We start from the raw sequence: 16,602 nt of genomic DNA, 5'->3' as shown, positions 1-16,602 counted from the left end.
ATATGTCTTTATATGTACTGTAATACAAAATTTATTTGTGGGTTTTTAATTTGCTGTATGGCAAACCTCCAAGGTGCATGAAAGCTTTCACTCTCAAATTCACAAAAGTAAAGGTCATTAACATATTTTAATAAGAAAAAAGAGGCAGTCAGTCCTTAAAACACTTTGTTATGGGAAATAATGTGTCCACAAGTTCATATGTTTCTAAGGAAAAAATGCAGTTGGACACAGGGATACAGAATTTGCATTTTACTCTGTCATCCCTAAAAAGAGTTCTGGGTACAAACCATACTAGTTTTGACTCCCAGGATCAAGGTGATGCATTTAAAGAAGGAAGCTCATGTTTTCATACATGCTAGTAATATTCTTTTAAAAACTAGTCAGTGTCTTTCCACACTGCTATATTTCCTTATCTGCACACCTAGCTATTATTTCAGTGAATTATTGATACTGATAAAAAAAAAATTCTGAAATTAAAAATGAAGATTGAGATAATATGCTTTTCTCTTTTGGGCAACCTTAATCCTCTCTAAAGCAGAGTTTGCAGCCAACATTAATAATGCCATTATTATGTTCTTTCTTACTCATAAGGTACTGTGCATGGCACATTGCAGATACATAAACTGTGTCTGCCCTAAATACTTCACAGTCTAGCTCAGACAAATTTAAGATATAGACCTGGTGTAATAAAGTTCACAGCTTTCCTGTGTTTGGGGTCTCTTATTTTTCCGCTGCAGGTCATTATATAGAATCTTTGCATGTATTTATTTCTGTGCTGCAGAAACTTTTCTTCTGACTGGGTTCCCACAAATTTATTATTGCTGGGTTTTCACGCTGCAAGATGCAGAATTACTTCTTAGACAGGACGCTATGAATGCTTCAGCATAGGAAACTGACACTTCACATCACAACTGGACTATACAAAGGCAAGTAAGTTATAAGAGATAAATTTAATGATAAGCATGTAAAAAAATTCTATGGGAAATGTATCTGCGCGGCTACATGAATTACGAGGGTTTGCCAAGAAAGGTGTAATGGATTATGGTGGAAGATGAAGGGGAGCTCCCACCATATCCAATCAGCCTTTTACTTAAAGGTCAGGACATTCTGTCTGGGTCCACTTGAGTTTTTGATTCTGCCGTTTCACTATTCAGTGGCACAATGTAACTGTCAGTCTCAACAACGGTTCCTCGAGCCACTGGCTCCACTGCTCACAGGGCAACACACAATATTTCACAGCCACAAAACAATTCACTGTCTGCATAGGCAAACCATATGATTTCCATGGGGAGCAATATTGACACACCCTACTGAGCGCTCTTAAGGGGACTCTTAAAAGGGTTACATCTTTAAAAAAAAAAAAAAGAAAAAAGGCCTATGGCTCTGCTATTCTTCTCTATGACTAAGTTACCAAATAGCATTTTAATGTTCTGTCTCCATGAGATGAAATTAAATGCAAATATTCTCTATGCCTTCTACACCCTTTCGCATTTTACCAGAGGGAGACAGCTTTACTGCTCTGCAAAGTCTTTCTGGACAGTAAGTAGTATTATGATAGACACTAGGAGAAAATGTCACACATGATGTTCTGTTTGGAGTTTCCCCAGTGAGTGTTTACTGTGTTATATTACTCATTTCCAGGTCTAAGATAAATCCAGAGACTGGTACAAATTTATAAAGACAGAGGATCCTGCTGGTGATGTGTGAATCACTGTAATGCTGGGGCTCTGCTCTGCTCTGCTCCTTGCCTTCTTTGGAGGAAGTTACCTGCAGGAAGATTTGTGAGCACTGGGGGGAATTTGCTGTGATACAGCAGAAGGATTGCCCTGAAAGTTGAGAGAGAGGAAAAAAACACGGAAGTAAAGAGTAGAGGCATCGAGAGATGAGAATCACTGCAGAAATCTATGGGCTCAGCTGCTCTTTGGCAGCTTTAAGCAGACTTTGTTTTAAACTCCTGTACCTTGCTTATTACAAGCATGATGTGTTAGGTAGGGTGTAGTGCCACCTGTCCCCACCCACCAGCAGGCCACTACCTGGGCTGGTTTTCTGCCTGACACTCCTGACGCTGCCATGTCTTTTTATAAATGAATTTTCACTCATTGTCCCTGCAGCACTGTCAGCCCTATTCAGATCATGCAGCCAACTGCAAAATGAAAACAGCATCAGACTATTGTCAATGTCTCACTCTGGCCCCTGATTTCAGGGAAAGCAACATCCTGATGGCGCAGAGAAAGGAGAGGGGTGAGAGCTGCCTCACCCAGACAGAGGAGCAGAGGGCTGCGTTGCCACAGGGTGAGATCCTGGGCACTGTGCAGGCTGCAGACACATGGCTGCCAAAGCTGTTCATGGAGGGCTGGCTCGCCTGACGCCGGGTCCGCTACCCTGGGTGGGCCGCCACTGCCGTGTCTGTGTGGGCTGCGGTGCTTGCGAGCACTACGGAGAAACATTGCTTGGAAGAATGGCACTCGGGTGGTAACCCTGACTTGGCAGGCACCTTTCCAAGCCTTGCACAAGGATCTCTGTGCCAGCGTGAGGCACAGCTCAGCAGAGGCTGGCTGCCACAATGGGAAGTGAGGCTGGAGCTGAGTGATGGCCTGGGCTGCCAGGCCTGTGTTAGCTGAGCACATTCCCGGTGGCCCTGAGATGCCTCCACCAGGTCGCTTCACTCAGTGCTGGGAAGCCACCTTGCCAAAAGGGCAGGTAACCTAGACGACCTGGAGCTGCTTTGGCCCCCAGTCCTGGATGATTTCCCCCTGCCAGCTGCCTCCCTGCTAGCTTAAAGACCAGCTCTACCACCTGGAGAGGGCACAGCTCCACGAGTGGTGGCAATCCACAGCTCCTCTGAGGACATACGGCTTTGAAGCAGCATGGTCTGAGCCTTCAGCAAAGCCCCGACCCACTTGAGTACCCCCTGCTGACAGCATTACACTATCCTGTGGCTGAAAAGCTTCCTGCTGTTAAAAGGGGGGATGAAACAGTGTGGCAGATGCCAAGAGCCCAAGGGAACCTGATTTGTTTTAAAAACATCATGTTCTGATGCTTCTAAAGGAAAATACTGCAGGGTTGGGTTTTCATTTTCCCTTGCTGATAAAGCTCTATACGAAGTTTTAGGATTTCCTGCGTTTGGGTTGCTTTTCTTTTTTTTTTTTTACCCTGGAAAATTATTATAAAGTAGAATTTTTTTTCTCCTGATGAGCTTCACTTGCATGTCAGCCATCTGTTGCCTGGGCAGTCCCAGCCAGGGCTGGTGATGGTGTGATATAAAGGTCCCTTCTGGCCTTCAAAGCTCTGAAAACAGTGCAGCAGGGTTTTGCTCAGCAGCGAGAGCAGGACAAACATACGGACCAAGCTCCACTGCTGCTTCTTTGGTTGTGCTGGACTGCTGATGGCCAGCACACACTGACCTTCCTTGGCATCTCAGTTCAAACTATATAATGTGATCATTTTGCTTTGTCAAGCAGCAACTTGATCCCTAATGATTGCACCAGAAATGGGACTGCATATACTACTGCAACAAATATGATTTAATCATCTGCAGACATTTTTTTTAATGTTCCTCCCACATGCAGGGGACACTAAAGTGCACCACCATACCTCCTTTCCTTCACATTGGAAAAGGCTGGGCATGAAGGAAGAGAGTTTTACACTTGTTTTGCATTGGTTTTCAGGTGAGATGTACTCAGTTTAAGAAAAAGAAAATGTTCGTTTTCCTTTGCAATCTATGAAGGAATGTGAAAGTCAGGCTGACTTCACAGTTGCCCACAGATTTCCACCAGTACCACAAAAAAAGTCCCTCCAAGCCTTCCTTGCTAAACAGCTCTCTCGGATGTACAGAAATCCACCTCTTCTCCCTGGGCTGTGCTAGTTCTGCACTGTGAATGGGAGTAAAGCAGAGATCTTTCTATTCAGTAAAATCAAGAGTGTTTGCTGTTTAAAAGTGGTACTTAGTACTCTTATGCTACTGTTAGATAGGGAACATACAGACTGTGGCTCGATATAGCCCGTGATTTCATCTCATCCAGCCCATCATCAGCTGGAAGAACCCCAATGCCAGAAGAGTGTAAATTAGATTAATCCACAGGCTGCTCTAAATTTAGCTAGGAGCCGAGACTCAGCAAGTCTTGGGAATGAGCAAGAGCATCTGAGATCTGGAAGTAACTCCCTAACATCTGCCTTTTTCCACTGTGTGTAATGCTACCAGAACAAAAAAAATCTCACTTTACGGTGCAGTCACCCAGGATTACAGTGTTTGCTATCAAGCATCAAATGCTGCTAATTGTCAGAGAAGAGATGAGATTCAATAGGCATTGAGGTCTGAGTCCTTATAAAACTCCTTACAGCAATTACAATTAGCTTTGAAGTGTCCTGTGCCACTTCTGCAGTGGTAGGGAAAAAAAAGAATACTAAATAACACTAGAAGCCAAATTCACGTGTGTGCACTGTAGCATGGGCTAGGTTATTTATGAAAAGAAGATAGCCGTAAATAGACTTGTTTCTTGTCAGGAAGGATATGGTCAAAGTATCTCCTACAAGATGGGAAAACTTGCACGTGCAGCAGTCCATGACAGGCACATGTTGTGCCAGACAACTCCGTGCTGGAACAATGCTTGCCTGATGGACATCCAACGTTGGAGTGATTTGTGATGGTAACAGTTCTGTCTGCTGCCTTCAAGCCCAGGAAGCAAGAGACAGATAGTGGCTCTGAGTGCTGTAACTTATTTCTTGGCAGCTGGGAGCTGCTCAGCCATGCTTGCTTGGCCTTGGGGGCTCTCCTCCCACTCAGGTGGGTCCCACAGTTTTGCCTGGCAGAGGAGGAAGGTGATATCAGTGAATCTGGATTAAAATTGCCCTGATAAACCTGAGACACTACAGTAACACATATTCTGTGAGCCTTGCTTCAAATAGCAACTACCTAAGCTTTCCTTGATTAGTAGGCAGCCCTCAGTCCAAAAAGGGCGTCAAGCCCTCCATGTATTTCCAGAGTGAATGTTGCCCTGTGGTCACAGTCCTGAGGCTCCTCACAACCTGATATATATTTTCACTTGCAGCTATCCTGCAGTGTTGTAGGACTTTTCTTTCTGGTTCACAGGCAAAGAAACCAGGGCTATGCCTACACTACCAGCTAGACCCAGGGCTGACTTCAAGGTTGTTCCATTGCTGGGGTCTTTGGAAGAGAGGCTCAGGACTGTTTTTTTTCCCTGAGAGCAGAACTGAGCCCAAAGAGCACGTATCTGTTTTCACGATAATTTTTAAATGCATGATGATCCTGTATGCTACAGACCCCTTTCTGTAGGTGTTGACTATAGATTTCCTCAGCACATTTGGCCTTCAGAGTGTCACAGATATGCAGGAATGGTGAAGAAGAGTAAGTTAGACACATGGCAATGCTCTTTTTAAAGCTGTATTCGTGTTAGTTCTTGTCATGCCTCCTTCCAGCAAAAAGACAGAAGCAAGCATGCACTGGGCAATTTATTTCCCCCTTCGTGTGCCTGTTCATTAAAACCAGCCAAGCCTTTAAAAATTCTCTAAAACTTATAAAAGGCAGAGGTAAGAGAAGGGGAAGAGGAAGGGTAGGAAACTCTCTGGGAGAAAAGTACCTGTTCTTCACAGCTTTACATCATCAGCCTCAGTGACACATTAAACTCCTTCATTTATACTTCCAAGCCAGGTAAGTGAGGAGCTGCCAAGCAGCAGGCCAGTCACTGAGCAGCACTGCACTTCAGCTGGTACTGTAACTCCAGTATTGGCTCTAGGAAGGTTGAAATGACAAATAATATCCTATTTCAAGAAGTGTTTTGTCTCTCACACCTGTATTCCCCTCCCCAGAAGACTCTTAACACCTCTATGAAAGTAGAATGTGGTGATGAAATATGTTGATCTGGAAAAATTGGAAGCTCTGATTTGCATTATCAGATGTATTAATTTGGTTTTTATTATTTCTATTCTGAATTAGATAGACGTTCGCTCTGTCCTTTTGATTTAAACATATGATTTTTATATACACTAAGGACACATTAGACCACTCTGAAAGCACAGAGGGGCCTTAATATGAGAGTAAATTATTTTTTATACCCACTTTAAGGTCTATTTATTCAAATTGAGGAAAATTCTAACTCTACTGTGAGTGAGTGGGAATTCTGCCATTGATTTCAGAGACTCCGGGATTTTGCCCAAGCGCAGTATAAAATTATTTATATAGAAGTGGCCAGCAGTCTTTTTTCTAGAAATTGTGATCTAAAGGTGCAAAAATCCCCCAAGATTTGTGCTTTATTCTTTTTATGTGGTACTGGAGCATGCATTGTTTCTTGCTTTAAAAAATCAATTACATTTCAGAGTATTAGCAGACTTTCCAGTTGCCCAGGGGGATGTGAGGAAGGAAGTGAGAGAATCTTGTTTGCTGCTTGCATCGGTAGGCATTCAGTGTACAACACTGTACAGGAGAGAATTTAAAGAAAGAGGAATCAAATCTGCCCCATAACATGGTAGAGAGAAGAGAATGTCTCCCCGGGGTGCCTCTATGCCAGGTTGCAGAGTACCATCCCTGGGCTCTAACAGATGCCCAGCAGAGAAGTTCCAGGCCCTAAACCTCACCATAGTCTCTTGTGTTAATGAGGACTCTTGATGCAGTTTAAGGTACACTGGTGAGCGGCCCTAAATCAGAGCTCACCCTGCTCAGGAAACATCCCAGCGGCTGTGGAGGCAGGTCTGTTTTCATTCCAGATGTGGTGCCTCCAGCCGGCCTCTGACCAGCATTCATTTCTGCACTCCACAGCTGGTCCATGTAAATGTGCCATATTGCAGCCCATCTGCTCAGAGAGTGCACAGTGGCACATCTCTCTCTGACAGTGGACCATTTTATTGAACGCTATAAATATTGAAATTCATAGGCATGAAGCAGCAGATTTTTAATGTTACTTAGAGAGACATTTGAGCCACAACCTTTGGCAGCAGCACACGCTGCTAGTATCTCAGTACACTGCACGCCATTTGGTTCAGACTCATGAACAACTTTTCCAGAGATTTCATGGCTCTCCAATCCCAGGTAAAATGGAGTACAGACCCTGTGGGATGGTATTTAGTGTGAATGTCACCCTGCATACAATGTGCATTTGGGATATGGACTTTCCAGCCCTGTGCTGTGTTAAACCATATGTTAATGTTTTCATACTCAGAAAAGATTACATCAGGGACCAATGAAGTTTCAAAACTACAAATAATAGGCTAACCAAAATGAAATGTGAGGTATTCCTAAGCCTGAGTGTTGTTTTTTTTTTCTCCCAAAGTCTCTGCAGTTTTTGTTTTTTAAATGGAAATGCTGCATTTTGCAGCAAGGAACAGGCACATTCATATTTTATAAGCTAATACATGTAAATTTTGTATTAGAGAGTAAACATCTCTATTAATTTGAAATTCATGGCATCTGATCTAGAGCAGAAGCAAAACACCACTCTGCAGTTTTCTATTTGTCAAGTAGTCCCTAGTAAGTGTTCAGTGAGTTGTAAAGAGCTAAACCCCAAACTAAGATAAACATATATATTATTTTTGATGGATTTTTTTTCCTCTTGCCAAGCCATCAGTTTCTACAGAGCATCAGGAACCAGCCTTTTCCCTTTTGGAACCAAAAGGAATTTTTTCATCTACGTTAATTAGAGAAGGATCAGGCCCTTAATGAAAGAAACTGCATCAAAAATGGAGAACATATTTGAAATTCTCCAAAATGCTTTAAAAAAAACCGTGTTCATTTTTATGGGAGGTGTTGAGCCTGCCATGACATCCACAATATTTTCCTCTCCTGGAGCTGTTTGAGCAGTAAATAACATCGTGCTGCCCAGGCAGTGGCTCAGGGAGTGAAACAGGGCATTTGCTTTATTTAGAGGTGTGGATCCCAGCTCCTGTGACAAGCAGGCTAAAAAGTTTTCTGAGCATATGGAGTAAAGTGGGGACTGGGGGGAAAAAGAACAGAGCAAAAAAGACCTGCTGAGGATATTACCTTGGCACATGCATTTCTCAGAACTGCACTGTTTTTTCAGTTTGCTTCAGTATCTCTTTTGCAGTTGCTCTATTGTCTTCATTATAATTTAAAAAGAGGCAGGGAAGGCAGCATCTTTAATAGCAAAGTCGTACTGTTTGGACAATGAGCTGTGTCACTGCTCAAGCCAGTCCCCCGGTTCCCAATCAGCAGTGTTATGTAAGGTGGCAGGTTAATAAATGCGACACACTGAAATCATTTGTACCAGATTATCTCTCCTTCCAAACTCTGACAGATGCTAAGTCCAGCTGGTAAAAAAAGTTTATAGGCGAGTTGGATCTGGGGCCTTCACACACTCCACAATGTTGGCTACCAATGCTTGTTTTAATGAGTCACGAATTGCCTGTTTATCTTCTGCTCCCTGCTGTTTCTGCATTTTCTCTTCCAGAACAATCCTAGAAACACATGCTGCTACAGACGCTGGAGCAATGTGTGTAGACATTTGAGCCAAATTATTATAAAGAACTCTTTCTTCTTGGATATTAAAAAAAAAAAAAGGCGAGAATTGCACATTGCCTAGCAAATCGTTGTCTCAGATGTTCGCTGTGACATGCTCAATATGGCCTACCAGAGAAAGTTGGAGACATTTGAAACCTTAACAACTACACAAAATGACACTGTAATTGGCGGGTCTTGTTGTTCATGTTCTGGCTCTGTGAAAACTGCTCTAAACACTTTGTTTAATGATGTTACATTATGACAACACATGGCTTCTATAGAGCAAGTCATCACATTGAACATGCAACATCACAGGAAGGGGAGTGGGGTCCAGTGGGGCTCAGTGTCCCCTCGGAAGGGGAGGGTGCCCACGCATGCCAGCACACACGTGTGTACACGTGGGGAAAGGGGGAGGCCCAGGGATGATGCACTCCCATAGACAGGCTCCTCTGCACATCCAGGAGAACAGCTGGCTCTGGAGTGCAAGGGGGCTCCAACCCCTTGCAATGCAGCAGCTTCCATCACCCTCTGACTCTTCTGCTGTTGCAGCTGTACCCCTCTTATTTGGACAAGCCAGGCTGATTTGACAGAGCACTGCCCTGATATACAGCTGGGCTGGGAGCAGCCATGGTCCAGAGATGACTGTCTCCCAGAGACAGCCAGGCTTCGGAGCAAGAGACCACATGGCATTTCTATGTGGGTCATGTTGCCCTGCAATATAATCCGCCATCAGATATTTAGTTGTCATGGTCCTTTTTAAAAGAGATTCCTCTTGTACTCTGAAACACTTTGCATGCATGATGCAGGTGCAAGACAGCCCCACGTCCACGGAGATGCCCTGTGTAACTGTACGGAGAGACACAGGATAACCACAGCCTGAGCCCCTCAGCACAGGTGAGGGCACTGCTCCTCTCATGCAGTGTGGTGAGATGTTGTATCCCTCTGGTCCTGAAGGAGACCTCCTGTCCAAAGGGATGCAGTGGCAAGGGGTATATGCAGGAGGTCAATGGCACGGAGTATGCCCAGCAGGGCTGGCTGGGCTTCGGGTAGATTCTTGTGGAGCAGAAATGGACAGCTAGGGATCATTCATTACACCTTACAACCTGGTTCTGTAGCACCTCCACTTTGTGTGTGCTGAGCACACAGGGCAAACCACCACATCTGATGTCTTTGTGGAAAGAGGGGCCAATGCTGTGAACCTTGACACAGACTCAGTTTCTTTGGGCGTGCTGGAAACAGCTGGTTGGAGCATCTCTCCAGTGGCACAGGAAACTGTCGCTAGCTGTGTCTGTTGCATTTAGCATTGTTTTGCAAGGGGCTAGAGCAGTGGCTCCTCCATTTGCAGGTTTTCCAAAGTTTCTTTGTGTGTCAGCTGCCTGACTGAATGGCCTCCCTGAAATCCTCAGAAAGAAAACAGCGAGGAAGCCATTTTTGCTAGTGCTTCAGATTATTAATAGAATGTTTCAAATTTGTCGGTTCTTTGCACATGGGAAACTGTATGGTCATTTGACAGATGTTGAAACTCACTGATTTTATATCCAGCAGCTAGGAAAAAACAATGGATGACATACTCTGTTTAACAAAATATGTGCTAGGCAGAGTCCATCCTCTGTGCTAGCAAAGTGAATCTTACTCCTACCGATCGCTCACTGTCACGAAGCTGAAGGAACCACTGTAATGATTTGTTTGCAGCAGTAACTTTCACCTAAAATGGTCCAGCTCTCCTATATAGCCAGGATGCAGTTATTGCCAATGCTGCCTCACATCTGCCTTCCCTTTCTATCTAGCTGCTTTAGGAATATGCTAATGACAGGAAGAAAACATACATATAAAATATTGCAAGCATCAAGACATGGAAGGAGAAGGTAAATTTGGCTCCCAACCATGAAATCTTATTCTGCAGTTGCCTTCTTAATGGCATCTCTTGAGGTCAGTGGCTTTGAATTCTCCCAATTGTATAGGGTCACTCTGGCAGCATTGACCAAGTAGAAAAGATTCAGCCAGGGGAAACAATGGCAGAAGTCACCCTTTAAATGTCCTGCCTTCTATATCATGCAATTGGTTCCAAGGCTCCCCACCACGATGTCACTGTTTGACCAGTTTGCTTTAAAACAGCTTAATTAGCTGAAAGAAAAGCTATGTCTGAGCACGTTTGTGAGAAAAAAACAAAAAGCTCTCGCCTTTCAGAAAGCTCATGCTCTGTCTTGTCGGAAATCTCTGGTTCTGAAATGAAACAACATTCCTTTCATACAGAGTTAAGTCCCTGACAACAAATTTTCCCGGATCAGGGAAACAACCGATCATGCCACATGCTGATGTCGGTAGATTTGGTTTGGTTTGGTTTGGTTTGGGGGGCTGAGAGCTCTGCACCTCTGCTAACTTCAGAGACACTGCGGGAGGAGATCGTGAGAGGCATACACAGATCAATGGCTCCAGGTCAGAGAGGCAGTCGAGGCTGACTGCTTCAGTATATTGGTGCCACTTGTGTGTTAGCATCCAGGCTGCCAGCTGGAGAGGGTTTGAGAACACTAGAAGGAGCAACAGAAGCCTTGCAGTGCTTGAAACCGATTTTTCTTATGGAGTTCTTTGTTTTCCCAAATCTCAGGTGTGAGCAAGTGGGTGGGAAGAGAACTGATAGGAGAGGGAAGCAAGGCTCCTGGTGTCTGCTGGGAAAAAAACGAAACCAGAGGTCCCAGTCCTGCCTCCCTTAGCACAACCCATAAAAAGTGATGCTGCCTTGGGATTTGGCAGCATTAAAATATTCAGCGCAACAAGTGATGCAGCTGCTGAAGTAAAACACGCAGAGAGATTGTGCTGCTCTGCCTTTGGTTTCCTCATCTGCTCTCTAAGGTGTAGCATTTGCAGTGAGAACATCAAAATACAGACTTTGTCCCACTACATGTTCTCTCCAGCAACCAAATCTCTCCTGAAGGAAAGAACATTAGCACTGAGGGTCTTTGTTTTGTGTTGGTCTTGGCAGCTTGTTGGCATTACCAGGCAGCTGAGCAGCTCTGTAGGAACTGCTGCCCCTCCTGAGGGGTAGAGAGAGGTTTGAGTAATTTGCACATGGCTTTAGGAAGAACCAGTTTCAGAGCTGGATCTACTATGCAAAAAACAAAGGCACGTTCTTTCTGTTCAGTCTATTAATCCACAGTTCTTTCTCAGGCATTTTTGTGTGTGTATTTACATGGTATGCCTGGCACCAGAACTGGTGGAAAATATGGGAACCCAGCAGCAGGGATGCGGGGGGGGAGTGAGGCATATAATGCCAGAGTGTTCAGTGAAATAATGTGCTTAAAGTATTTATGAATGGGAGTAAAACTTTGCAGAATCAACGTCTTAGTGTTATTTTGACATTAGTGTTATTATAACATTTTGATAGCCTCTCATCCCTGTCCTTTATTTTCCTGGGCATTTATAAAAAAATTCAGTCTCTTGTGGCTCATTTGTTCATGTCCAGAAGAAAAAAAGTATTTTTAAATAATTTTGCTTTCATTTCATGAAGGATTTTGACTGGAAATGAAGTAAAGATATGCCTCATTGCTGAATCATAAGCTTTAGTTAAAATATTTTCTATGTAAATGTTTTTCCCAAAAAAACCCTGAACACCTTTTTATTCGTGTGCTTATATTTGAAACAATATCCTGCTGAAGATGCAATGTTTATCAGGGGGTTTTTTCCCTTCTCAGCTTTACAGAAAGGTGAACGAAAGGATGATTAAACCAGAAACAAAGTCAGTAATTAGCAGTATAAATCTCTCAGTGATTTCAGTAGGTCACAAAATTAACTGGTACAGGCTTCGGACACATCTGCTCTTTTGGCAAGTGGTGCCCTCCGTGAGGCTGCTCATTGGCTCACACTAACCACACGATGGGTCTCGGGGAACGTATTTGCACTCCCTAAGCCAAACACAGCACAGCAATGAAACTCGGCCGTTTCTAAAATGCTGCAGCACGTCCCAGGGCTGAGCACCCCCGGTAACCGAGAGGCAGTCTCACAGCGTTTGGCAGTGCTGGGCCATTGTCCTGGGATCCCTGGAGAGAGGGAGGACATCAGAGTTTGTTACATGCGGCCGAACGCTGCTTTGCAAGGCTCAGATCGAGGGAGTTTATGGAAGAGGGACCTGGTTGCCGTGCCACAGACTATCAGGAGGGTGGCTATGCCCACAATCCAGCAAGGAGAATCCCAGCACCAGAGTTACTGCTTGGTTTTCATCTTGGCCACAGCTTCACTCTCCTAATGGCAGAATAGCAGAGAAGTAGGAGCTAAGTGCCAGAAATAGGGAAATGGAGGGCAGGGAAAGGGAGGAAACAACAGTTCTGTTTCCTTTCAGCCCCAAAATGTAAAGGAGCAATGCAGTGTTGTATTGCATCAAGCGTTGTTGGCTGTAGAATCAGGCCAGAGGTCAAGTGCCCACTGCAAGCACTTCTCTGGGCTGCTTGTCTCAAGAAAAGCCTTCACCTGTCTGCCTGTGGGCAGGCAGGTAAACACAGCAGCAAAAGCTCTCAGTCAGACATGTGCTTGCCTTTCTGTAGCTATCCTTGCTGAACTCTTCTGTTCTGAGTTGACGACTCAGCCCACTTTGGAGGGCAGACACTCTGACCTGCTTTTCCAAGGCACTGCAGGTGGAATCCTGGTTCCTTTTCTCACTATTTCATTTCAACACAGAGTTATGACTGAGCTGTGTTGCAGCACACAGGAGCAGCAGAACTGACTGCACCCACCAGAGCAGGAAGGGCTGATTCTGTCTGGGCTGCCTCCTAATTCATAAAGCAGATTCATCTGAAAGTTTGGACATTCTCACATTTGTGTAGAAAACCCAGAATTACATAAATTATGGAATTTGTAGCTGTATCTCCAAATACATGTGCTTTATTTGCAGTAGCCTTAGACCTAGGCTGGGTTCCTGTACCTTGGGCAATCTTCTAGGGAAGACATTGCAGCAGTAAAGGAGCACATGAGACTCCAGGAAAATCAGCAGTGCTTGCTGCCTTGCTAGTTTCCTCACAAACCTCCAAGTGCTAAGGCTGTCAGTGTAAAGGCTGCCTGAAGGAAGCCTGCAGAGCCATTGTGGCGCCAACTTTAACCTATTCCAGAAGGAAAAGAAAATGAGAATAAAATAAAAAAGTTCTTCTCTTTCTGAAAGCTCTCCTCATATTTTACCATTTTGTTTGAGCTCACTTTCTTTCTCTGTCTTTCTCTCTTTCTTTCTTTCTTAGCTGGAATGATGCTGTGTCCCACTACCATTTCTTCTGCTTTAGAGTTTAGGGTACAAAAGCTGTCAGTGTTACAGAACTTGATGCAAGCTTAGTGTATTTATGCCTCAGTATCTGTGTCACGAGATTTTTTTGCTGTATGTAACTAGTGTTTCATTTCATGTGTATTTAAAACATGTATTTTGACACTGCTCTTAAAAGCTTTTTACATTCAAAATGTAGTCTCCTGGTATGGGAACTCACCAACATATTATAGCCAAAGAAGGGGAAATTATTATCCTGAGCCAAATATACTCCTCTATAACAGACAAACTGGGCCTCCAGATCCGCTTTTTGTGTTTTTTACATGTAAATATCTCTTATTTTTCAGATCTCTCTTTGAATTGTATCAATACAAAATGGTGGGTGATAGCCTTTAATTCCTGGCTAACATTTTATTCCACTGGATGAAGGCACTGCCTGCTGTACTATATGCATGAGAATAGTACAGAGTGTCCATGTGGTCACCAGACTCACCGTTTTCCTAACAGTTCTGGTTGTTACTGCACCAGTGAAAGGTAGTTGACTGATGTGGGTGAAGTTTATTGAATTTCAGCTTCCCAGAGCACAGGGAAGCCAAGCCACAGTGAGCTGGAAGAATTAGTAAGCTGGAGCAGGTGAGAGCTTTCATCAGTGCTGTGGTGAGGAGTTGTGAATGCAGTACTTTGGCTTGAAGTACACTGGGATGTTCAGTTATGTTTGGGGATTGTATTGTACCATGCAGCATCACTTCTTTAACCATCCCACACTGACTCAGCAATAGGCTGCTAGCTGGAGTATCATCCAGTTCCCTTTTATAGCCCTGTAATACTTTTAAGGCTTCTCCAAGGGCCTTAAAAAAGTAAGAAAGTCCCAGGAAATCCTGTTTTGTTGACAAGCTATACTTCTGTATTCTTTTGGCCATGCCAGCAAGTCTCAAAAATCACTTGATCACTAAAGAGACACCAGTAGATATACTGGAAGTGGGTTAGAGAGCTCTGTAATAACATGTATTTGGATTATTTTTCTGTCTTGGAGCTCTGGTAAATGAGATCTTAATGGAGCCATTATACCAAAGCACAGCATTTGTTTCCCAAGGCTATTAGGCACTTTACAGATTTCATCCCCTGGGGAGCAGAGCTGGCTACTTAACCATCTGCAGAGCTGCCGAGACACCCGCCCCTGCTTCTACTGGGCTTGAGGTCGGAGCCCAGAGGGCTGTGAGCTATCACTCATGTGCCCCCTCACCATTGCTACCAAGTTGCTCTTGACAGGGAGTCCCTAAATGGCCTCTGGAAACACAGGTTTAGAGACACAGACTGCAAACTCCATCTTGCTGCTGTGCTCCGGGAAGTTTGCACCCTCAGCTCCAGCCAGCCCCCTGGCTCATGCCGGTGGAAAAGTAGGAGCCAGACTGTGTTTTACAGCACCTTGCAGTGCCCACAGCCCCCCTGGGCCCCCACAGAGGTGCAAGGTGCCCTCTCCCACTCTGCCTTTGGGTTCAGAAGACCTGGACACGAAGCTGGCGGCGGCCCGGGCAGGCCCTGCACGGTTCAAAGGGAGGCGGTTCACGGGGGAGCCCCTTCGCTTTCTCTTGCACCGCAGCCATTGTGCGAGTGTCAAAGGAGCATCCCTCTCATCTCTCAGATTGATGGCATCGTCTAGGACTTCCAGCATAGACAAGATAAAACTAAAGGCTTCTGCAGACAGGTATGTAACTGTGGAGACAGCAGCACTGCAGAAGAGGCCTCTGATCAGGGGAGTGTTTGTCCCACAGTCGACTCTCTGGCATAGCGGTCACCTTTGACATGACTTGCTGAATAGGAGTTTGTTTTCTAATTTCCATGGTTCAGTCACAGGCCATGCAAAGTAAATACAAGTAAACGGGCATCAGTGGGTTCAAAGGAACATAAGACAAGTATTTGCCCCCTTGGAAGACAGTTTGGGTAGTGTTCACGTGTGAATCAATCTGGTTTGGGTCTTTGAAGTGATTTTGTTTAAGAAGAGTAGGCCAGAGTACTGAAAACTGATGGGGCCAACAAAAGATTGCCCATCTTTTGGGGCATACTCTGGAGGGGAACTGCTGGCATGCCAGTGCAGAGCTGCCAGTGCTGCTGCTGTGCAGATGCAAACTCCTGAATCATTTAGTAAGAGAGGCAAGAGGCCTCCCCTGGCATCAGCACTGTGCCCAGACAGCCCAGGAGGGGGATGCTGTCAGGTCAGTGCTTGCTGTCATGTTCTTGTCAGGCCTTTTCCCTTATGCTGGCATTGCAGACAGATCTCTGAATATGACAGTGCTGTGTCATCAAGCACAGGTCAGATCAGTGGGTTTAAGTGACTTCAAGCTGTTCTTAATGCATAAAGAGCTTCACTCCCTGCTCGAATGCACTGCTACGAGTTGTCAATCTCTTCCACACAATTCAGGATCAAAATAAACTTACCAGGCAGAAACTGAGGCTCATGTCTCAGGAAGTTGTCCTTTTGCAGGTTGCTTGAGTTACAAAGGGAAGTCTTCGCCAGGAGCTTTTGACAGTTCCACACAGCCCCCAAACTGGCTGTCCTGTGAAGGGCTGGTTTTCTTTCTTTGCTTGCTCTTGTCCTGGTTTTAAATAAGTGCCTTATTTTTCTTCTGTTGGCTTTGAAGGAGAGAAAGTATGTAGTATTATATCTAATATTTCTTAGAATGTTGCAGAAATACCACCATGTTCTTCCTATCAAATCCCAGTTGTCTGACTGGGAAGTTCCTCTTTTGGAGGCTCTGGCTTTCCCTGGCACCTTAATTCTTTTACCATTATATACAACTTTCTTCCTCCTAGTGCACAGCGTATCCCCTTCAGGGAGCTATCTGGTAAGCAACTTGTCTTGTGATTGATTTGGTCACTGAAATTAAGAGTGTGTTAA

The sequence above is a fragment of the Corvus moneduloides genome, chromosome 3 (assembly GCF_009650955.1).
Source record: "Corvus moneduloides isolate bCorMon1 chromosome 3, bCorMon1.pri, whole genome shotgun sequence".
NCBI classification, from domain to species: Eukaryota; Metazoa; Chordata; class Aves; order Passeriformes; family Corvidae; genus Corvus; species Corvus moneduloides.
The sequence above is the reverse complement of the archived record's forward strand: the minus strand, read 5'-3'. Positions refer to the sequence as shown.